The sequence below is a fragment of the Triturus cristatus genome, chromosome 10 (genome assembly GCF_964204655.1).
Source record: "Triturus cristatus chromosome 10, aTriCri1.1, whole genome shotgun sequence".
Taxonomy (NCBI): Eukaryota; Metazoa; Chordata; class Amphibia; order Caudata; family Salamandridae; genus Triturus; species Triturus cristatus.
Window position 1 is genome coordinate 416,116,857 of NC_140593.1, and position 23,962 is coordinate 416,140,818.

A 23,962-nucleotide genomic window follows, 5' to 3' on the forward strand; every position below is an offset into this window, starting at 1 on the left:
CAGGCAAAAGCACCTTTAATATCGTCATAATATCAGGAAAGGTGTACTCTCCCATCAGTAACATGTCTTTAATTTCTCGGTGGAAACCCGCTGGGTCTTTGTCATGACTAGGTACTACTTTTTTCATTTCTAATAATTCCATTTTTGATATGGGTGTGTAAACAAATACACGGTGAAACTCATTGTCTTCGCCTTTTATTGGGTGCACTTCTCGTAGGGGATTTTGTCTATCCATATAGTACGGCGCTCTTTCTCTGCGGGGCAGCGAGAGAGGATCCGGACTTACAAAAAGGACATACTGCTTACGTGACACTAATATCTCTTTAATTAGCTTGTTACTAGAACCTCTCCATCTGTTCGTGAGTAGTTCCGTTAATATATCAGGTAAAGGACCAGGGTCAGCATGTTGGCTCTTATATAATATGAGGAGTTGCTGAATCATATATATTCCAGCTAAACGTTGTTCATCTGTACTGAGATTAAAAAACGTGTGTGCTACGGTCTCATCACCGTATTTTTCAGGACTGTCAATCCAGTGAACGGCTGATCTGGCTAATTCTTGCTCATCCATGGAATCGAGGAGGTGGTAACCTCTTCGTTCTCGTAGTATTTTATCTGCGGCTTGAAACAAATGTTCTGGAGACTTCAGATTCATTACAGGCGTCGGATACGTTCTGCTATTATTTGGGCATACTGAGTGTATGGGATCAGAAAAACATCTAGCATTATCACAGGATCCTCCTCTGCCTACATAGGCTATGGTCTCTGACTGTCTTGCGGAATTCCCTGATTCGGACACTTCATCTTGCTCAAACTCGTCTGTTCCCAATCTTTCTTCATGAATACGCTCTATTTCTTTACGGATTTTTCGGCACATGGTTATTATACAATTTTGCTTATCGTGTCTCCCTTCTGATATATTCTGACTCCATCTTGTAAGAATAAGCATTGCATTCGGGTCTACCCCCGGGCGGTCTTGATTTCTGATCACACAGTTTATGAGGAAACGTAACAGTTCCCCCTGTATCTCTACTTTCTGGAATTCCATAGCTCTGTTAATACATCCTGGATCTCGTCCTGTTTGAACAAAATGATATATGTTATCTAGATGCGTAGTCATTCCTGGTAACCTTGCTAAATACTCTGCGGCTCGCCTGATACGTAATGATGCCAGGACCATTTCGTCCTCTTTACCAACCACTGGGTCATATCTACAATTTACAAGGAGTTCCTTAAGCGTACGTTCACTTACGAATTTAGGTGTACGTGAATGCGCTGACTCTTGAAAAACAAGTTTATTTATTCTGGGTGGTGTAAAGGTACTGCTAGCACCTCCCGTGGCCCCATCTGGGGCGTCGGGTGTGAATGGATTCGTTGAACGTGACACAGCAACTATGGGTGTCGATACCCCTGTAGAATCGACTGCGGAGACAGATGCGGAAACAGATGTGCTTGCCGAAGCTTGTATCGGGACTTGCTGTTGCACGGGGACAGATACCTGATCCTGACGTTGAACCCCTCCGCCAGACGGTCTATGTGGTGTGGCGTTAGCATACTCGGGAGCTGCGTCGTCTAGATATGAGGAAAGAAAAACATCTTCTGCGGTTCTGGGATGCCCTTTTGGATGTACCTTAATTGGAAATAATGGGGGTGGCAAGTCTTTTGGCATCTCTGGAGCAGCCTTAGGTAGTCCTTCGGCTAGAAGGGGATACATACCATTCATAAGAGCATTTCTTTGTCTATTTACTTGTTCTGATTTCACTCGGATACCTTCCTTAATTAATAGATTTTCTTGAACTTTATTTGAACTTTCTTTACTCCTCTCTTCTTGCCTACGTGCTTTTTCTGTTCGTCTATGAGATTCCTTACGCCATAACTCAACAGCGTCTTTCTGTGATTGTCTGACCTTTCTTTTCCATAACTCTTCCTCCACTTTCATGATGCATTCTGCATCCCAGGTTCCCGCTACGGGCCACCTTTGACTTTCCGGCAATCCCTTGGTATAATCTACCCATAGATCAAGAAACAATATGGCATCTAAGCCATGCTTATGGTACATAAAATGCCCTGGAGTGTCCCTAGGAGGAATAGGAACTGCTTCTTCAAGCACCCCTTTTCTGGTAGTAATCTGTCTTAACTTCGAGAAGAGCGGCATATTGACAACTGATCTGATACTTACTCTTGAACTCACTTAATACGAAAAACACAATAATGAACAGTGAACAATGAACACTCATTCATACCACAATATTTGAACACTTTAAACATTAAACATTAAACATTTTAACAACGACCGACAATGATGACAGTCTGCCTAACTAATCACCACGCTGAATTCTTGACAATAACTGAATACTTCGGAATACTTGATATACTGCTAAACAGTACATATACACTGCTAAACAGTGCAGACCGGATTTGTGTACCCAAATCCGTCTTGACCGGCACAACCTATGTGCGCGTCAACACGCCTCCCCGGCGATGGTACTCACCGAGTAGCTCCTTGAAACGAAAGGCCTCAGAGAATGGACAGGACTCGATGACTGCGGACAGCGGACCCTCTGGACATCGGGATTTCGAGAAACCTGGTGGGCCTCTGTATACCTCGGATCTTGCTCTCTCAGCTAGGCTCTGGTCGGGACACTTCGCACTTCTCACCGCCTCGTCTGGGTTGATCGCAGCCTCAGTCGCCCCCGCTTGACCGGAGGGAGCTTACAGGAAATCCTGCTGGTACGCGTTTATGGTCCGTCCAGCTGTGGCAGGAGACCGGGCCTGCAACGCACCGCCGGCGCGTGAGATGAGAAAGTGTCCCTGTTCGGGCGCCATTATGTGGTAAATAAAATCTTCTTTACCGGACTGAATTTCATACGGGATCTTAAAATAAAGTAAAATAGCTCAAAATAACAAGAGGCAGAATCCGTGGTATAAGAGTTTCTAAATGGGCTTTATTCCATTCAAAATGGCCGACTCGAGTCGCGGCCTTCAGGTTCCGTCACCGCGAGGGTTCAGGAAGTGAAGTACAATACTTTATTGACAGACATGCATTTTTATAATAAGTACATTACAATGAAACGAATGTAGAAGGCGTAACATTTGATAAGAAAAGTGACATGACAGGTACGTAATCGAAACTAGGCGTAATAAGGAATAAAAGAAACATGATTGGTTAGGATTATCAGACATAGGTGGATCTATAAGATAATACTTGGCATAGATGCGCGCGCAGCAGCATGACGTGTAATTGACGTGCAACTAGGGGGTGAAGGGACTTGACATTTAGCTCTACATGTGGAGACGAGAAGTCTGAGGGGTCAAGTCAACCTAATCCCAAATCATATCTAACATCCTATGTTTAAAGAACTATGTTATCCACAAGGAAGGACTCTCGGACAGAATCTAGTCTATACTGACTGTGTGCGTGCACAAACGCCTAAGTGTCTATATGAGAAGCGAGAGGCAGAAAGCTTTTCATGGCAGCAGGGCTATGAATCACTTGCAGGAGGACGGAAAGGCTGAGTCCTTTGCTTGTGAGCTAAAGGAAATGTTTACCTAAATCACTAGACAGGAATGCATCGGCTGAAGAGCAAAATAGATAATTCGAAGGTGAAATACAGCTTCTTGGCAGGCAGGCGAAAACTGGCCGAGGCAGGCACCGTTAGCTGCACAGGGAGTAGGACAAAGTTCATGGATACAGATGCGAGCTCAAGCTGAAGCTGTCAGAGACAGAGAGCAGGGAAAGGCTTTGAGGACAGAATCGGGCCTACTTGCCTGAACTGTAAAAATGGAGTAACTTAGCCATATAAAGTCGGTGGCCTTTCATGCTTAGGAATCGAATATCCAGCCCATTGATGGCGGATCTGACAGAGAACATGTCGACGGTAGACACACATATGTTTGCGTCTTCGAAACTGGAACTGGAGGGAACATACATGTACTTGTAACATGCATATAGAACCGTTGGGGTCCAAGATAGGGGACATAACTGATCAGGAAAATCCACATTTCCACAGTGCCCTGTCCAGTTCAGTACATGTGGGTTCCATGTCAGTTGGCACTGATGCTGAGTCCAGACATGGGAGTTAGTCTCTCAAGTGTCATGCCTTACAGCACGCATGTCCTATGTTGTGGCCTGTGACATGATGTGCATGAGTGTGCGATACGCATAGTGCAGGGATGGTGGCGTGTGTTGCAGTCATTCCCATTCAGGACCATGGAGTTGTGTGGCCACTAATGTCCCCTGGGGCATATTTTCATAGGTGTCATGTGTGTCATCACAAAACGTGGACACTCTCAGTGTCTACAGCATAGGTTGTGCTCTGTGCCATTGTCCCCTGGCACCATGTATATTGACGTAAAATGTAGTACAAGTGTCCACTGTACAGCCTGACCTGATTTTCCTTGTTCATACTCACGGTGGCCAGTGCCTGTGTGTCTTGTTACAATCATCTGATGATGGCCATTTGTACATGATTATTTGGACAGGCGCACCTTGGGTATTTGGCGTCCAATCTTGCATTTATGTAGCCCCTGTGTATTTCACCCAGACTAAGAGATGTAAGTGCCACCTGTGTCTCAACAAATTGTCTCATGTAGGGGGTGGTTGGTGCGGGACAAGCCTACATGTCAAAACCAGAATTCTCCTTGCTAGGTCTGGCCAGTGTGTGATGTTTGTCTGGACATACACTCAAGGTGCAGTGAGCCAGTCATGGTGGGCATGTTTTCAGTATTACCTATGCAGCATGTGCCTCAAGTTCATGGATATGGTCCCTGCTCATCCCTATTTTCGGCAACGCTGTGTGGTGCAGATGCAGTGCTGGATTGTCCCCAGGGCCTGGCTCCTATGTCAAACTCCATTTCATGTCATTTGCTATTGTGTCATGCTCTCCATGGATTTTCAGTGGTGGCATGGTGGGTCAACCAACTGTGTGTTGCATGCCCTACATCTGTACCTTGTTTTGTAGATGTTACTGATCTTTCTTTTCAGGCTATGCACTGTAACCTATGTAGATTGGACTCATGTGACATATGTATACAGGTGTGTGATTAATTGCTGTCTCTTCACCTTGCCCACAGCATCGTCGGGGGACACGGAGGGAGACATGAGCACAGACGGAGCGGAGGGACCGAGCACCAGTGCCAGCGTTGACATCGTGGCTGGCACATTGAGTGGTACTGAGGCGGAGGAGAGTGAGGCCGAGGACCTGTCCACTGGCACGACAGAATATGAGGCTGACGGGTCCGAGGATGATCTCTCCGAGTGGGCGGAGGCTGCACCAGCAGCTGACAGCGGCACAACATCTCACCCCACCCCCTCCATTGCCATCAGCCGCCTCCCACTTGCTCGTGTCCCTTCCTAGCGTGCCCGGTCACCACATGTCTCCTTCCTGCCAGGCACCACACCCCCTGCCCCTGTCTCCACTGCTGCCGCCAATGCCGAGTCTGTGGACATCCAGCGGCAGTTGCAGGTTGGTCAGGCTGCGATGCTTAATGTCCTTCATGGCCACAGCCAAGTGCTGAACAACATGGAGGCATACTTGGAGGCCATTTTTTCATCGCAGGCTTACCAACGCAACTTGCTGAGGTCCATTGACTCGACACTGACTGCAGCAGTGGGTCTCCTGCAGCGCTACGTCCAACCCCCTACCCCTGACCCATCCACACTTCCCACTCCCATGCCTGTCCCACCTACACCCAGACGTCAGCATGCACCCACCACAACAGACACAGGCACCACACCAGCAGGGAAGGTCATACGCACACCTCCTGGCACGCACACACAGGGTGAAGTAGGCACACCCACTGGGTCGGAGGGCAAACGTAAGTCACGCAGCCAGAGTGGGAGTCCGCATTCCACCAAATCCACTCCCTCCAAATCCCCTCCCCTCAGCTCTCCTGGCCACATATCAGGCAAGGACTCCTTCATGGCCGCTCTGTCCCTGAGCCCCACTGTGACACCACCCCGCAAGCGGTCAAGGGAGTCCCCGGTCAGGGTGGTTGAGTCCCCCCCCCCCCTGTCCACACCCTCCCCCAGTGGCGCTGCGACCCATCCCATAGCCCCCCCCCCCTCCTTGGGGCCTGTGGTTCCTTTGGGTGCAGGGGAGTCTCTGGAGGACCTTGCTAAGGTGTGCAGCGACATCCTGGCCTCCGCCTTTGGCCCTGCCCCACCCCCTGTGGTGGAGTCCTCCATCCCTGCACCCACGACGCCTACCCTTCGCCCTCATGTCCCTGCGGTGCCTGGTCCTTCCCCCCCACATGATGCCCTCCCCGCTGTGGAAGACGAAGGAGTCTGACTGTGCAGGCAAGCTAGGGGACACGCGTCCCACTGTGTCCCCCATCCAGCTGTGACTCATGGACTGCCCTATGGGCTTTGTAAATATTGAACTTTATCCACACACACTTTATTTGGAAATGCTGAATAAAGCCTTTTTTTTCCTTAGAACACTACTGCTTTTGTGGTATTGCTGTTGGTGGGGCTGCTACATGATTTTGGGTGGTGATCTTGTGTTGGGTGTGTGGGAAATGTAGTAGTGTGCTGGTCATAGGGGGTACCCTGGTATCTGTGTGCCATCACAAGGTGTTAGCTAGGTTTCTCTGTTCATGTAAGCAGTTACTGCATGGTGAAATTGTCCAAAGGTGTGTTCCTTCCTCTGTGTACCCTGACATCTTCCCTGCAGGGTGTTCCCAATATTTAGCGCTGAGCTGTGTCTACATTAGCTGGGTGTGTGACGGACCCCTTCAACTTTAGCCATGCATGCAGAGCGATGTCTCCACCTGCATCATTCGTGGCATCCTTGGTGATCACTGTACTTGTGTATGTAGTCTGTTGACATGACTTCATGTGGACATGTTCCCTTTTAGGCTGTATGCATGTGTGTACTCCCAGCCTCGCACACATGTGTTACATGTACTGCAGGGTCTTTGTGCACCTGACTGACAATTCTGGCAATTGGATCTGTGGGTACTCCACCCTTTTTTTTCCATGGGCACTGCTGGGAGGACTCTGCACACACCCCTCCTGTCTCTGGGCACTGCTGGGAGGACTCTGCACACACCCCTCCTGTGTCTGGGCACTGCTGGGAGGACTCTGCACCCACCCCTCCTGTGTCTGGGAACTGCTGGGAGGACTCTGCACACACCCCTCCTGTGTCTGGGCACTGCTGGGAGTGATAGGCACACACCCCTCCTGTGTCTGGGCACTGCTGGGAGGACCCTGCACACACCCTCCTGTGTCTGGGCACTGCTGGGAGGACTCTGCACCCACCCCTCCTGTGTCTGGGCACTGCTGGGAGTGATAGGCACACACCCCTCCTGTGTCTGGGCACTGCTGGGAGTGATAGGCACACACCCCTCCTGTGTCTGGGCACTGCTGGGAGGACTCTGCACCCACCCCTCCTGCATCTGGGCACTGCTGGGAGGACTCTGCACACACCCCTCCTGTGTCTGGGCACTGCTGGGAGTGATAGGCACCCACCCCTCCTGTGTCTGGGCACTGCTGGGAGGACTCTGCACACACCCCTCCTGTGTCTGGGCACTGCTGGGAGGACTCTGCACCCACCCCTCCTGTGTCTGGGCACTGCTGGGAGTGATAGGCACACACCCCTCCTGTGTCTGGGCACTGCTGGGAGTGATAGGCACACACCCCTCCTGTGTCTGGGCACTGCTGGGAGGACTCTGCACCCACCCCTCCTGCATCTGGGCACTGCTGGGAGGACTCTGCACACACCCCTCCTGTGTCTGGGCACTGCTGGGAGTGATAGGCACCCACCCCTCCTGTGTCTGGGCACTGCTGGGAGGACTCTGCACACACCCCTCCTGTGTCTGGGCACTGCTGGGAGGACTCTGCACCCACCCCTCCTGTCTCTGGGCACTGCTGGGAGGACTCTGCACACACCCCTCCTGTCTCTGGATATGTACGCTTAGAACATACACGGGTGTGGGTTCGCTCCATGCATACGAGGTGGGGGTAGGGTCCGTACATACACTGTTGGGTGGGGGTACGGTCCATACATACACTGTTGGGGTGGGGGTACGCTCCATACGTACGCGGGTGAGGGTACGGGTCGTACTTACACTGTTGGGGTGGGGGTATGCTCCATACGTCCGCGGGTGAGGGTACGGGTCGTACTTACACTGTTGGGGTGGGGGTACGCTCCATACATACGCGAGTGTGGGTACGGGCCGTACATACACGGTTGGGGTGGGGGTACGGTCCGTACTTACACTGTTGGGGTGGGGGTACGCTCCATACATACGCGGGTGTGGGTACGGGCCGTACATTCACGGTTGGGGTGGGGGTACGGTCCGTACATACACTGTTGGGGTGGGGGTACGCTCCATACGTACGCGGGTGAGGGTACAGGTCGTACTTACACTGTTGGGGTGGGGGTACGCTCCATACGTACGCGGGTGAGGGTACGGGTCGTACTTACACTGTTGGGGTGGGGGTACACTCCATACTTACGCGGGTGAGGGTACGGGTCGTACTTACACTGTTGGGGTGGGTGTACGCTCCATACGTACGCGGGTGAGGGTACGGGTCATACTTACAACGTTGGGGTGGGGGTACGCTCCATACGTACGCGGGTGAGGGTACTGGTCGTACATACACGGTTGGGGTGGGGGTACGCTCCATGCATACGCGGGTGAGGGTACGGGTCGTACTTACACTGTTGGGGTGGGGGGTACGCTCCATACGTACGCGGGTGAGGGTACGGGTCGTACATATACGGTTGGGGTGAGGGTACGGGTCGTACATACACTGTTGGGGTGGGGGTACGCTCCATGCATATGCGGGTGAGGGTACGGGTCGTACTTACACTGTTGGGGTGGGGGGTACGCTCCATACGTACGCGGGTGAGGGTACGGGTCGTACTTACACTGTTGGGGTGGGGGTACGCTCCATACGTACGCGGGTGAGGGTACGGGTCATACATACACGGTTGGGGTGGGGGTACGCTCCATGCATACGCGGGTGAGGGTACGGGTCGTACTTACACTGTTGGGGTGGGGGGTACGCTCCATACGTACGTGGGTGAGGGTACGGGTCGTACATACACGGTTGGGGTGAGGGTACGGGTCGTACATACACTGTTGGGGTGGGGGTACGCTCCATGCATACGCGGGTGAGGGTACGGGTCGTACTTACACTGTTGGGGTGGGGGGTACGCTCCATACGTACGCGGGTGAGGGTACGGGTCGTACTTACACTGTTGGGGTGGGGGGTACGATCCATACGTACGCGGGTGAGGGTACGGGTCATACTTACACTGTTGGGGTGGGGGGTACGCTCCATGCATACGGGGGTGGGGGTACGGTCCGTACATATCCGTACCCACGCTATGGAATGCTTGTGCAGGCCGTACCCAGGCCTTTGCCACGTGGGTACAGCCGTCCCGCCATTGCTGGGGTGACGTAGGTGTGGGCGTGGTACGACTCGTACCCACGCTCTTAAGGCGTACCTGTATTGTTGTGTTGCCGGTTCGCGTCGTCAAGCACTTCTGTTGTGGCGGACGCTGGCTTCGCTGGACACGCCCCCACCTCCTTGTAGTGACCAGGGCCTGGGGGTCAGGTATGTCCAGGGCATGTGTGCTGTGTGACTTTGGTGGGGGTTTTGTGGCCTGCCCCTGCTCCTGCCCCCCCCTTTCCCCCCTCCCTTTGTTGTTCTGACCTTCTGCGGCGTCTGCGTCGTAACCTGTAGAGGAGGTTGACTGCTATGAGGGCCGGGATGACACGTAGGTTCGGGTCCATGTCTGTCCGTCGCGTGCAGGTACTCCTTGTTCGCGTCGTCCTGATTTCCCGGCAGTTTTTGCCTGCCGGAAAATATTGTCCGTGCGGGATGACGTCGGTGCGAATCGTAATTCCTGGTTCGTGAATGGCAGGCTGCGTGCGTCCCGACGTCACGTCGGCGCTTTCCCGGATCACATTTGTATGTTTATTTTCGTCGGTCGGGGTTTTGTACGATTCGTACGGAAATGGTGTTTCCGTGCGAATCGTAATTCCATGTTTGTATATTTTTGAGCCCGGGTACGCGTCGGACGGAGAATATGCTCCGTCCGACGGTTCGTACCCGGTTTTTACCGGATCGTGATCGGCACCCATGTTGGCAAAGGGCTTTATCCGCCCCTCACGCTCTCCTGCCTCTTCTTCATTATTTTTCATACCCAAACGAGAGGGGGGTCTCCGCTGCTGTATAGATTACAGGAAACTGAATCTGGTCACCATCAAAAATCGGTATCCTCTGCCCCTGATTTCCTCCCTCCTTGACAGAGTACGTGGTGCCCAGTTCTTCACGAAACTGGATCTGCGTGGCGCCTACCATCTAGTGCGTGTCAGGGAGGGAGACGAGTGGAAAACAGCATTTTGTACAAAGTATGGACTATATGAATATCTGGTGATGCCATTTGGGCTTTGTAATGCTCCTGCAGCATTTCAGTTTTTCATAAACGAGGTACTCCGAGATATGCTTGACGACTATGTGATTACTTACATTGACGATCTGTTGATCTTTTCATCCTCTATGTCAGACCACGTTCTCCACGTGCGAAAGGTGTTGGAACGCCTTCGTGATAATCAGTTGTACTGTAAGTTGGAAAAATGCACCTTTCACACACAGGAGGTGCCGTTCTTAGGTTTTGTTGTCTCCCCATGGGGCCTAGCTATGGACCCCGGTAAGGTTGCGGCGGTTCTCTCTTGGCCTGCACCCGGTTCGGTTAAAGAACTACAAAGCTTTCTGGGCTTTGCCAATTTCTATAGACGTTTTATACGAGACTTTTCGGAATTGGCAAGCCCCCTCACTGCTCTGTTGAAAAAAGGTGTTTTGTTTAGCTGGTCTAGGGAAGCTGAGGATGCTTTTCAACGACTACGACTGGCCTTCACGAGAGCTCCCGTCCTAAGGCATCCGGATCCGGCCTTGCCCTTTGTGGTAGAAGTGGACGCCTCACAGGTGGCAGTGGGAGGTGTCCTTAGTCAGAAGAACCCTGTTTTAGGGCACTGCCACCCGGTAGCCTATTTCTCGCACAAATACACGCCTGCAGAATACAATTACGCAGTGGGGGAGTGGGGGAGAAGGAGCTCCTTGCGATAAAGAAGGCTTTTGAGGAATGGAGACAGTATCTTTTGGGTGCACGTTTCCCAGCTACAGTGTACACAGACCATCGCAATCTCCAATACCTCAAATCCGCCAAGGCATTGTCAATGAGACAATTACGTTGGTCTCAATTCTTTGGGGAATATGACTTTACAATTCACTATAGACCTGGGAGGAGGAATGGTAAAGCTGATGCCTTATCTCGCTTAGGTTTCACACAACCCGATGAGCCTGTAGAAATACCAAACATCATACCCACAGACGCTATCTTAGGTGGGGTGTTCATGGAAGACGAGTTCTGCAAAAGGATTCGGCTAGCTCAAGCCTCAGACAAGATGCGGGAGGTGGTAGGCACCCACGAGACGGTGGTGACCGATGGGTATGTCTGCATTCAAGGCGGGGTGGTGTTACCTACACATGAGTTACAAGAACAAGTCTTGAAATGGTATCATACCCATCCTTTAGCGGGTCATCCAGGCATAAAGAAAACCATCCAGACGATACGTGAACGTTTTTTTTTTTTTTTTTTTTTTTTTTTTTTTGAAAACCTTTATTGACAGTTCAATAAGAACAAGTATGGGCCTACAACCCCCCGGGGCCGGCCGCTAAGCAATCAGAGCAATAACGACAAGTATAAACACAGGCAGCACTTCAGGGAGCAAAATCGTACTGCTAATACTGTGAACAGCGTAAGTAGGGCACCAGGAGAAAAAGGTTTTCATTTTATGATGAAACAAGGCAGAAGGATCAGGTGACAAGCAATTTTAAAACAACGATCACGGATATGCAGAGTAATGAACGTTAGCGATTTACAGCAATCTATTCGGTCAATGGCGCAAACACAAGAACATCAGGATGGAGAAAAACATAGTCTACAGCTGCGCCCACAGTCCCCTGCCAGAACTCCCCAAGAACACCCCGGAAGTTGTGAACACATGGAACGGCAACGAGACATAGCAAAAGGAGGTGTATCACGCTGATCCCAGAAAAAGAAAGACAAAAAGAATCAGAGAAGAAAAAGGAGGCCATGGAAAAAGATGAAGGAATACAGAGTCCCCTCCCCCAACCCCCCACCCTGCACCTCTGCAGATGAGTACGGCCCCCCCCCCCCAGCAGTGTGCCTGTCGCCCTGGAACCAGACCCGAAATGTAGGAGAATAGGGAAAAAGAAGTAGGAAAGGACCCCCACCAGACGGGGGGGTAGAGAAAGTATTCATAAACTGGAGGAGGGCCTTCATAACAGACCCCCGGCTTCTCCCTCCCGCACGGTAAGGTTCCCCTAAAGTGAACAAGGAACAGCACAAAAACAATCTTCTCAAACCACGATGGGGAGCATTATGCGTCTATTGTGCCAGTAGCCATGTCAGGAGAGCACACCACCCCAAGCCCGCCCGTCCACTAGGCGACCACCCCCGAGGGGCCAGCCTCATCCCTGACCACTCAGTGGAATTCTGCCCATGCCAACCCCTCGACCCAGCACCATACCCAATGTTCCTAGGCAGAGGAATGTCCAACAACGACAGAGAAGCGACGCACACAGGTGGGGTGGAAGTCTCTGAGCATCAACACAGTCCGCCGCGTGAGGAAACAGGCTTCCAAGTGCTGCCCTAGGATCTGCACTGCACGCAAGGTTCAGGAAGGCAGAAGCAGCCGAAAGAGACATTAGTTGCTGGAGTTGTCTCTGGGTCGCAGGAGGGCATGCACGGGATGAGGCCACCACATCCCACTCAGGTCCAACGCCTCCGGGACAGATCAGGCCCTCAGAAGGTCGAACACACTGTAGCATACTGGCCGGGGCGTCCAGTCGTGTACTAACCTCAGGGGGGGCCGCCACAGCGTCCTCCTGCGCGCAGTGTGGGTAGACTCTGTGTTCGTGCGGACAGGCGGGCCGCCACTGCCCCAACTCCGACGCCACACCATCGAGCTTACTCCCCAAGATCACGAAACCATGAACCAAGGAGGAGTGAAGAGTACCAAGAGCCTCGAGGAGGTCGCCGTACCCCAGCTCAGCTCTCTGTGATCTCGCCGCCACACTCACAAAAATCGTACGCTCACAGGCCCGCTGCGGCCCAGCGGACAGGATGGTAGGCTTCATCGACCCAAGATGGCCGCCAAGTATGCCCGACCCTCACCGGGGCCGGGACCCCAGGACAAGCGTCGCGATGTCCACGTCGCGGGTGACCGGGTTCCGGGGGCAGGCAAAAAATTATCCGTGGTCACGGGCAACAGTCGTCCCCACCACGGACCAGCTCCCGTAGAAATCCGGGGGCGGCCCGCAATGATCGGGGCAGGATACGGACGGCGGCCGGGCAGCTCACCAGCAAGGCAGGGGCAGTCACCGGAGGATCTAAGATTTGCACCCCCGGTCATGCACTCGGTCAGCTACACTGGGCAGTAGAAGTGACCACGCCGAAATATAGGCCGAGTTTTGCACCGCTCCGGTGGGCCGACTCCACCCAGTCACCACCGGCCGCTGTTGTCGCACTGCCACCCGGCCACGGCGTCCACTCGATGTCCCGGCTCCAGGGCCGCACAGGCCGCAAAGTTCAGATGCAGTTTTCTCCGGCGATAGCACGGCTAGAAACCTCGGAGTCACACAGTCGGGAGCCCCTCTCCTTCAGAAACACGACCACGTAGCACAAGTTGAGGATCTCAGGCAGGATATCCGTGCGGGATGCGGAGGCTCACGGAGCCGGGGGTCTACGCTGCCGTCCTGGTCGCCATCTTGGCTCCTCCCCCCTACGTGAACGGTTTTGGTGGCCTAACATGTCAAAGGACATTGAAACTTACGTCAGGGTTTGTTCTACATGTGCCCAAACTAAAGTGTCCCACCAAAATCCTGTAGGTCTCCTCCTGCCATTGGCCTCCCCGCCAGGTCCCTGGCATACGGTATCCCTCGATATCATAGTGGAGTTGCCGGTTACCAAGAGAAAGAACAATACTGTCTTAGTGGTGGTGGATCTATTCACGAAAGCAGCTCACTTTGTCCCTCTAGAGGGTTTGCCCACCGCCATGGAATTGGCTTCAGTATTTTTGCATCAGGTGGTGCGTCTGCATGGGTTCCCTTCTGTTTTGATTTCTGATAGGGGGGCCCAGTTTGTGTCTAGGTTCTGGAGGGGCTTATGTTCCTTGCTTCACATAGATGTCAGGTTATCTTCTAGCCATCACCCTCAGTCAGACGGGCAAACTGAGAGAGTTAATCAGTGTTTCGAGCAGTATATCAGAAACCAGGTCTTGCATTCCCCGTCGGATTGGGATGAGTGGGTGTGGATGGCAGAGATAGAGTACAACAATAGCCCACATTCTTCCATCAAGCACTCACCTTTCTTTTGTTCTGCGGGGTTTCATCCTAAGTTATCACCCTCCGGGTGTTCCCCAGACAGTCCTATTCCAGCAGCGGATCATCTGGTGCACAAACTTGTAAATCTGCACAAAGTAACTTTAGAGACTCTTGACATGGCGAAAGTGCGTTACAAGGAGGGGGTGGATTTACATAGAAGATTAGAACCTGTCTACACACCGGGGGATAAGGTGTGGCTTTCCACTAAACATTTGATGCTCAGTGGTTCACGCAAGTTCAATCCCAAATTTATAGGCCCCTACAGAGTCTTGAAGGTAATCAACCCGGTGGCCTTGAAGTTAGACCTGCCTGCCTCCTTTAGGATTCACCCTGTTTTCCACGTCTCCTTAATTAAACCAGTTGAGCCGGGCACTTCGGTACCGAGACGGCCCGCGCCCCTTAACATTCAGGGTAGCGAGGAATATGAAGTGGAAACCATTGTGGATTCTCGTATAGTGGGAAAACCCTCCAATACCTGTTGCACTGGAAGGGATATGGGGTGGAAGAACGTACATGGGAACCGGCTAGCGCAGTGCACGCGTTTTCCACCAGCGATATCCTGATAAACCCAAACTGTCGGGGGGACATTGTGGGGGGAGTGTGCTGTCATGCCCCGCGGTCCGCGACGCCCGATGCGGTAGTATTTAAGAGATCTCGAGGCAAGGAAACGCGCTTAGCGTTCTTGTCTCGAGATTCATTCCTGTCCCAACGCTCAGCTGCCTGACTTCCGGTCTTGGTATTTCCTGTTTCCGGCCTCGCTCTATTGAACGAAGCCGGCTAGCTGTTTATCGCCGCATTCAGTGATCCTCGTGGCGTTTTGGTTCCTGGCCGCCTCCTGACCAACGATAGCGGGGCGGACCTTGCCCTTTTTCCCTTTGGACCCAAGAGAGAGGTACTCCGGTAACCTGGTTTCGTTCATGCCACAAAGAAAATTGACCCCTTCCTGTTTGCATGGATCTCGGGCGGTCCCCTGAACCTTCCATAGTTAGCCAGGGGAGCCTATTTCCGCTCGTCCTAGCAGGCATTTCCCTATTCTGACCTCTCCTTAGTTTTCCTTTGTTTATCCCTACGATACACACTTCATAGTCTGGCACCGCTCCTTCCATCTGCCACATACCTGGTTCAGGATACTACTACCCTTATAGTGTTCCTTCGAGTATCCCCTCTAGTGAGGTGTTTCCAGACCTCTCCTTCTCCATCCGTTTCCTGTCACTCCCTGGGGTTTGCGTGAATCACTGTGTGTTGCTGATCTTTTCGACAGAAACACGGTAAAGGCGCACTGCGCTACTTCTTCCATTTATAAAGAGCTCAATGGGTGTTCAGGTTTGCTCTGACTTGTTGTGTTATGTGTTTCTGTAGACTACCTTCCACAGTGTGCATCAGACAAATAGAGGCCAGGGAGTTGGTAGTTCCTCTACACCATCACAAGGGGGTAAGCAGACAACAGAGTTAGAGGAGAAGGTTGGGGAATGATCATTACTCCGTTCTAACATTGTACTCTCCTTCGCATAGGTCTTACAGTGAAGTATTGACGCCTTCCCGTTACACGATTAGAAAACACGACACATGGGTAGGTGAGGTCAAGGGCGGAGTTGTACCACAGGGGGGGTCGTTTGTATGTAACATTGTTTACACAGTATTTTTTTTACAGGGTGTATGCCAGGCGTAGATTTCCGTATCAACCGAACCAGACGCCGGTGACTCATTGAAGTGCAACCCTCCTTCCCTTGTTTTGTTTCCCTGTTTTCCCTAGCGAGTCTCCTGAGTCTCTAGAGTCTGATAGAGTCGGGAGACCGTTGGGGAAGGCTGAGGAATACGCTTCAGGTTCCTGACGCTCCTGCGGAACAGCAGATAGCCCTTACAGCTATCACCTCTGCCAGAAGAGTGAGTGAGCTCCAGGCTCTTTCTTCTAAACCTCCTTTTCTCTTTGTTCATCTGGACAGAGTGGTTTGAAGGACTCGTCCTTCTTTCTTGCCAAAGCTTGGTATGCTCTTCCACATCGGCCAGATCATCACTTTGCCCACCTACTTTCCGCCTCCGCATCCTTCAAAAGAAGAAGAGAGGCTCCATCGTCTGGACCCAAAACGTGCGCTCTCGTTTTCTTTTGAAGCGCACGCAACAGTTCTGGGTGAATGACCAACTTTTTGTTGGCCACATGGGCGCCAAAAAAGGTTGGGCTGTGCACAAACGGGCCATCTCTCGGTGGGTCGTTCTCTGCATCAAAGCCTGTTACTCGTTGGCTAAAAAGGAGCCTCCTGTGGGGCTGCGTGCCCATTCTACCAGGGCAACGGCAGCCACTACTGCTTTGGGACGCGGCGTTCCCTTGCAGGACATCTGTCAGGCAGCTACGTGGGCCTCGCTGCACACTTTTACCAAGCACTACTGCCTAGACAACCAAGTCTGGAGAGACTGCTTATTTGTCCGTTCGGTTCTCCGGGACTTTCTGGTGTGATTTTGGTTCACAGACCCACCTCCGGGGTAGGTATTGCTGGGGTATCTATTCTAAGGTACGGAATCTATCACTAAGGTGTCTCTTCCAGATGCACAAGTTACTACTTGTGTAACAATATATCTGTAAGAGACATTAGTTAGTGATAGATTTCTTACAGCCCCACCCATCCTCCCCGTTCTGCGAACTGATTTCTAGGGTTAAGGTCATCCTTTTCAGGGCCCTAGTTTCATGGCACCAGTGGTCAGTTTCTTACATGGCTCTACGTTCCTGGCGCGGAAAGTCGTGTACCGAACTGACGTCAGCACGCATGGGTGGCGCCTAAGTAGTCTCCGTGATGTCATCTCGGCGCTTACGACGCTAGCAACGGACACGCGGAGTCGCACGATGCCACCTTCCGACGCGCAGGGGTACTGCTGACAAAAACTTTCGGGATCCAGTCTGATGCCTGGGGATATTCTAAGGTAAGGAATCTATCACTAACTAATGTCTCTTACAGATATATTGTTACACAAGTAGTAACTTGTGCGTTAGCACCTTAGAAGTCCTGCTCCTTAGAGCTGCCATCACAAACAAGATATACTTGTTGCCAGATGCAGGGGGATTGTCAAAGAGAACCATATGCTCAATGCCCACCTGCTCAAATGGGGCATCTCCTACAGGTAAAAGCACCATAGTTGCACTGGTCCTAACTCCTGACGAACCCCTTACTTGGCAAACTAATCAGGTTCGAAAGCATCACGCTGTACTCCTAGTTTTTTGATGCCTAAATGTCTCATTAAAGAGACCTTATGATGGTACCATCCACACGTGAATACAGAGGCCAGTTGTAATGAGGACAATAGTGTTTAAGGGCCCCTTCCATGCTGATCTGTTCCTGAGTCTCTTTCTGAAATTCTCTGGAGTAGTGCTTAACTTGTGCCAAGCAAAACTCCTCACAGGAAGGTCCTGTAGCAGCTAAGAAATCGTGTGGCGACTCAGACTCCAAGACAAGACTACATCTGGTACCTCATACTGAATCAATCAACTAGTGGTTTGTAAAGGGCATTACTCACCAGTTAGGTGCTGAGGGGGTAGGAAGGGGCAGCTCCGTTGGGATCATCTGAAGAGCCAGGTCTTGAGGTCTTTCCTGAAACTGGGGTGGCAAAGTGAGCTAAAGAAGAATGATAGATTCAACCCAGATCGGTGACTTGGGGTGAGTGTCTGAAAAGTTTCAGCACTCCATCCAGTGTAGAGCTTTGCCAGAGGTGGAGGAGTAGGTCATTCCAGGTCTTGGATGCGAGCTAGAAGGACTTTCAACCTGCTCTGTTCCTGTACAAGCGTGGGATGGTGGCCAGGGAGAGGTTGGTTGAACAGAGGTTTCTCTTGGGGGCTTGGAAGGAGAGACTGTTGTTGAGGTATTGTGGTCCTATGTTGTGGAGGGTCTTATATGTTAAGACTGGCCACTCACCTGTACTCCAGTTTGTTATACCTTCTGGGAGACCCCAAGGGGATTGGGACGAGATAAAGAGGAGAGAAGATGACAATTCTGGTGGGCCTGGCTGCACCGAATGGTTCTCTCTCTGGGATAACTGGCGATTCTTTAAAATCTTGGGGAAACAGGAGGGACTGGATATATATATGACTCTTGTGCAGATACACTGTTCTTTGTTTTGTCACTAACATAAACAAAAGAGAAGGTATGCATGAGTAAGTAGCTCCATTTCCAGAATTTAGATTCTCAATATTACATTTTTCGCAATATATCGTATCTAAGATAAAACCTTTCTGTTTAGGGTTATTACAAATTGTTAACCTTCTGAATGAAGGATCTCTCCAAACAAGAAAATGTTTCTTCTATTGTGACTTGCTAGTTGACTTTGACTTGTAATTGCCGAGAATCATATGTTATCAAATAAACATTTAAGGAAAATCATACATTGCACATCACATGTATAAAAATATATAAATTGTCTCTGTAGGTTGATTGAATATCAATGTCTTTTTACCAACCACTTAGTTCCAGATTATTGCGGTTAATCTCACTGCAGAGATTCTTATCTGAATTGTCAGGCGCAACTAAAGTCTCAATGCTTCTTGAGTCAAAATTGCTCAATAGCGAGCAATCCAAATTTCTTTGTCCATTTCTTTTTTTTTACAATTACAAGAAGATCTTTAAAACTCACCGGAATGTGTTGCAAGAATTTCTTCTGTTTTACCTTAGTTGAATACGCGATTGTTTAACATTGTTTTCTTGGTTCTCTTTGTGTTTTCTGTTTCGGTTCGATGTTCCCAGTTGTGAAACCGGAAGAAGGAGAGTGAAGGAGAACATACTAGCCGTATGCGCAGCCAATAGGAAGAAGACGGAGCCCAGGAGAAGAATCCGGGAAGAGACACCGCCAACGAAGGGACTGGAGCCAGGTAAACACAGACGATCAACAAGGCTAAGCGAGTCTCAAAGGAGGGACCGGTTTAAATACCTGTACCTTCATCTGCTGTTGCTCTTCTCCATGTGTAGCACGTTTTGTCAGTTTACACATGCGCACATGTGGAAGGAAGCTGCCGGTGCCTCTTGCAATAGCATACTTGTGTATGCAACTCGTGTTCCTTATTTCTGATAGCTTGTTTCTTTATACTAGACGGATTGTACACAGGGTTTTGTAACCAGTCACATATATATGTTGTGGAGGGTCTTATATGTTAAGACTGGCCACTCACCTGTACTCCAGTTTGTTATACCTTCTGGGAGACCCCAAGGGGATATATATATATATATATATATATATATATATATATATATATATATATATATATATATATATATATATATTAAGCCTTCTTTCGGCTCCTTTCACTGATATGGCGCTCTGAGAGTTGTGCGTTGTCCCGCGACCGAGCCTGGCCGCCAATAAATTTCACACTCTTTCTCACATTGAAAGAAACGGGTCGCACTCCGGTCTGGCTTTTTCACTTTGATGATTTTTAATGTTTGTAGTGTCACTCCATAACAAACAAAACCAACGCGTTTCGGTCTCCCCCGAGACCTTGCTCACGGTTACGCCCCCATTCTAGGTCACATGTTATAAACCTATCTTTTTCATTACATCACTTCCTGTTTTTTGTGAAGGGGCATTCTGGGAATTGTAGTGAAAATTATGTTTTTCTTAACAAATTAATTCTAATGGACCCTGCATTGTGAAAAAATGATCATATATTCCCAATGTTGAATTAAATTAAAAGATTTTAACATCAGCTCATTCGCTTGTAAATCCTCTTTACATGTTTTGTAAATTCATTTTCAAGACACATACAAAATGATATAATGCGACTCCTCCAGTGGAGAGTGAGTTCTCATAATTCATGTCTTAAATAACCCAAATCTGAACTCTACTTTAAATCATGATTGGAATTTTCCCATTTGTAATTCGCACATTTGATATGCAAGGAACATTGTCATTAAAAAACCTTATATGTACATACATGTTTGAGGTGCAAATAGAATTGTACATTATACCGCTCCATCCTAAGTTTCTATCAGTTCATTTACAGATGTGTATAGAGTTCCTCATTTTGATTGAGTCCATGTGGGGTGAGAGATCGTAAGTTCAGAATGTGGCATGATTCCTTTTGTCTTAGTTTTTTCTCTCTATCCCCTCCTCTCTCCTGTTTCTTCACAGTTTCAATACCAAAAAAGGTTAACAGTTTCCAATTGCTATTGTGATTTGCCTCCATATGTTTTGCCACTGCATTACTTCTATCTTTATGTATGGTTGCTCGAACGTGTTCCAGTATTCTTTTTTTCAGTTCACATATCGTACTCCCAACATATCTTAGTTGACACGGACATTCTATTACGTAGACCACATATTGGCTCTTACATGTAATGAGTTCCTGGATGTTCCAATTTTTTCCATCGGCCATTTTTATGTCTTGAATATTTTTTGCAATTGAACATACTTTGCAATTGTAACATTTCTTAAAACCTTTACTTTGAAGCCATGTTTTGCTCTTTTCTTTTCTGTAGTGGCTGTGTGTTAAACGATCTTTCAGATTTGTAGCTCTTCGGTAGGTTATACTTGGTGTTTTGCCCATGATTTTCCCAACCGTGGTGTCTAGCTTTAGAATCTTCCAATTTTCTTGACGATATCTTTTATCTGTTTAGATTCTTTTGAAAAAGTTGTTATGAATCTTATCGGTTCTTCATCCGTGCTGGTTTTTGTTTCACTCTTTTTTGATTGTAATAGATTTTTTCTTTCAAAAGCGTTTGCTCTTTCCCAACTACTTTGGATCTGTTTTTTGGGGTAACCTCTTTTTTCAAATCTTTTAGATGTTAAATTGCTCTGCTTTATCCATTCTTTGTTTTCAGAGCAGATTCTTCGAAGTCGTAGGAATTCGCCGTATGGAATGTTTTGGAACAGGCATTGTTGATGGAAACTGCTTGCGTGTAATGTAGCATTTGTTGCAGTAGATTTTCTGTGTAGAGTTGTTTGAAGCTGATTTTCCGAAATATAGATTTCAATGTCCAGAAACGTTACTCTTGTTGGGCTTAAAACATATGTGAATTTGAAAATTGCTGGTGTTGTGTTTAAGATTGCAAAATATTCTTTGAACTCCTCATCCGTTCCATCCCAGGTAATCAGGAGATCATCGATGAAGTGTAACCAAAGGATTATTTTATTCAGAAACTTGTCGTTATTGGGTTGCCAAGCCCATTTCTGTTCCCACCAGCCCATTGTGAGGCAGGCAAAGCTGGGGCTGAAAGAAAAACCCATCGCAGTACCTTTTCTTTGGTTGAAGATGTCCTCCCCAAAGTAAAATACGTTCTGTGTTAGGCACATTCTGATCATTTCTTCCAACATGATGTTATGTTTGTTGTAATGGATGTTTCTTTCTCCTAAAAAGAATTTACAGGCTGAGATCCCAATTTCATGGTCAATGTTTGTGTATAAGGACACAACGTCCATCGTTATCATCTTATAAGATGTTTGCCATGGGGTACCATTCAGATGTTTCAACACGTCGCTGGTATCTTTAATGTATGAACTTAAATTAGGAACAAGCGGTAACAGAAAATGATCAATGTAGTTAGCCATGGGTTCGAATAAAGATCCATTTGCTGACACTATCGGACGTCCTGGTGGTCTAGTGCGATTTTTGTGGATCTTAGGCAAAAAATACATTGTTGCTGTCACTGGATGTTCTACTGTTAGGTATTTACATTAATCTTGGTCTATCAACCCCGCATCCAACCATTCTTTCAATTTATTATCCAGATTGATTTTCATTTTTGCTGTGGGGTTTACTTTGAGTTTTTCATAATACATAATGTCATTGAGTTGTTCAAATGCCATCTTGACATAGTCTTGTTTGTCCCAAACGATGATGTTTGCACCTTTGTCGGCTATTTTTATTTAAATTTTGTCATCCGATGTTAGTGTTTCCAAGGCTTTCCTTTCTTCCACTTTAAGATTATCTACATATCTTTCTTTTCTTATTTTGTAAATATCTTGAATGATAGCTTCATGGAAGGTGTCTATCTTGTTTCCTGCCGGTAATTGAGGATAGAAGTAGGATTTTGGTCTCATTTTGCTTTCACCCGCTCCCAATTGAGTACACACCTCCTCCAGATTTACATGTTGTGACTCTGATTGAACATCTAAATTCATTAAAGTTAGAAAGCCTTCTGAGTCTTTTATATAAATATATATATATATTACCTACTGGCGGTCGCCAGTAGGTAGTTATAGTTAGGACCCTGTTTCCATAGGAAATCCGCAACATTCTATTTGGAATAACTTTGGCGCCGGTCGACGAATCCTCGCTAAATTTTCAAAATAGGTGGGGCGCTACGCTCCACTCCTACCCTGAAAGTCTCGGGGGGATTCGTCAAGCGGGGGCTGAGAAAAAAGGGGGGTCCCAAAACGCGTTTTTCCCATGCATTTTTCCATAGGACCTTTAGACACAGCTACAGCCCGAACGGCCGAACAGAGTTACTTGAAATTTGGCAGAGAGGTAGTCTACAGGTCAAGGAAGTGCCTTTTGTCGGTCTGGTGTACATCTGTTCAGTAGATCCTGAGAAAATAGCATTTAAATCAATATATATATCTGAGCCAGCTTACGGTGCGCTTACCGTGCGCTTACGGTAAGCTTACCGTACGCGTACGGTGCCGTGCGCGAGCGCGATTCTGATTGGCTGTTAGATCTTAGTAAACATTCGAATCGGTCGAAACCAGGAAGCGGCGGCCACCATTTTCTCTCTCGCACTCTGAGGGGGGGAGGAAAAACAAAGGCAAAAAACATGTAAAGGGGCTGTTTATACAGCTCCTAACCACCTAGCCTTGATTAAGGTGTCCCAAAAGAACCCCCAATGCAAAAAATTCAATTTTATTTTTTTTCGAAAAAACGCCGATTACGCTTACCGTACGCGTACGGTAAAAATTATTTATTAAAAAAAAAATATCCACACTTTCCCCACCCCGTGTGCAAAAGGTGCCGGAAGGGCACCTTTTGTGCATGGAATAATTTATGTAAGGAACATTTAAAATATTACCTTTCACAACGAAGCGCATAATATGTACTCCATGTGCGGACGGTGCGCATCAAGCGTAACGTGGGAACGCGGTGCGCGTAGCGCACCGCGTGCCCACCGTGCGTGCACGGCACTAACTGCGAAAAGGGGGCGCGCGGTGCGCGAAGCGCACCGCGTGCTCACTGTGCGCGCACGGTGCGCGAAGCGCACCGTGCGCGCACGGAACGAACTGCGTTAAGTGGGCGCGCACGCCACGAACGGCGTAAAGTAACTTAGCATTTAAAAAACCGTACAAATTCACTGAAAAAACCATAGGTTTCACACACGTTATAGTTAGGAATTAGCATTTAAAAAACCTTGCAAATTCAGTGAAAAAACCATAGGTTTCACACATGCTATAGTTAGCTGGAGATTTTACTCATAAAAAACCAATGAAATTCCCCCGTTATAGTTAGTGCAGGCAACTATAACTCACGCGACCGCAATCCTCTGCTGATGACATATGTGTCTTTATGAAAAAAAAATATTTGTAATATATGTATAGCTAAAATTTAATGGAAGAAGACATGGGCAAATAAGT

At 48.9% G+C, this 23,962-nt stretch overlaps 1 long non-coding RNA gene across 1 annotated transcript in view; it reads left to right on the plus strand.

The window, feature by feature from the left end:
* The window catches only part of LOC146789542 (uncharacterized), a 122,190-nt gene that overhangs the window by 36,433 nt on the left and 61,795 nt on the right, over nt 1-23,962 (plus strand). The window contains exon 2 of the long non-coding RNA XR_014969815.1: nt 19,150-19,274. This is a non-coding gene — a long non-coding RNA (uncharacterized LOC146789542). The remainder of the gene's footprint in view (nt 1-19,149; nt 19,275-23,962) is intronic.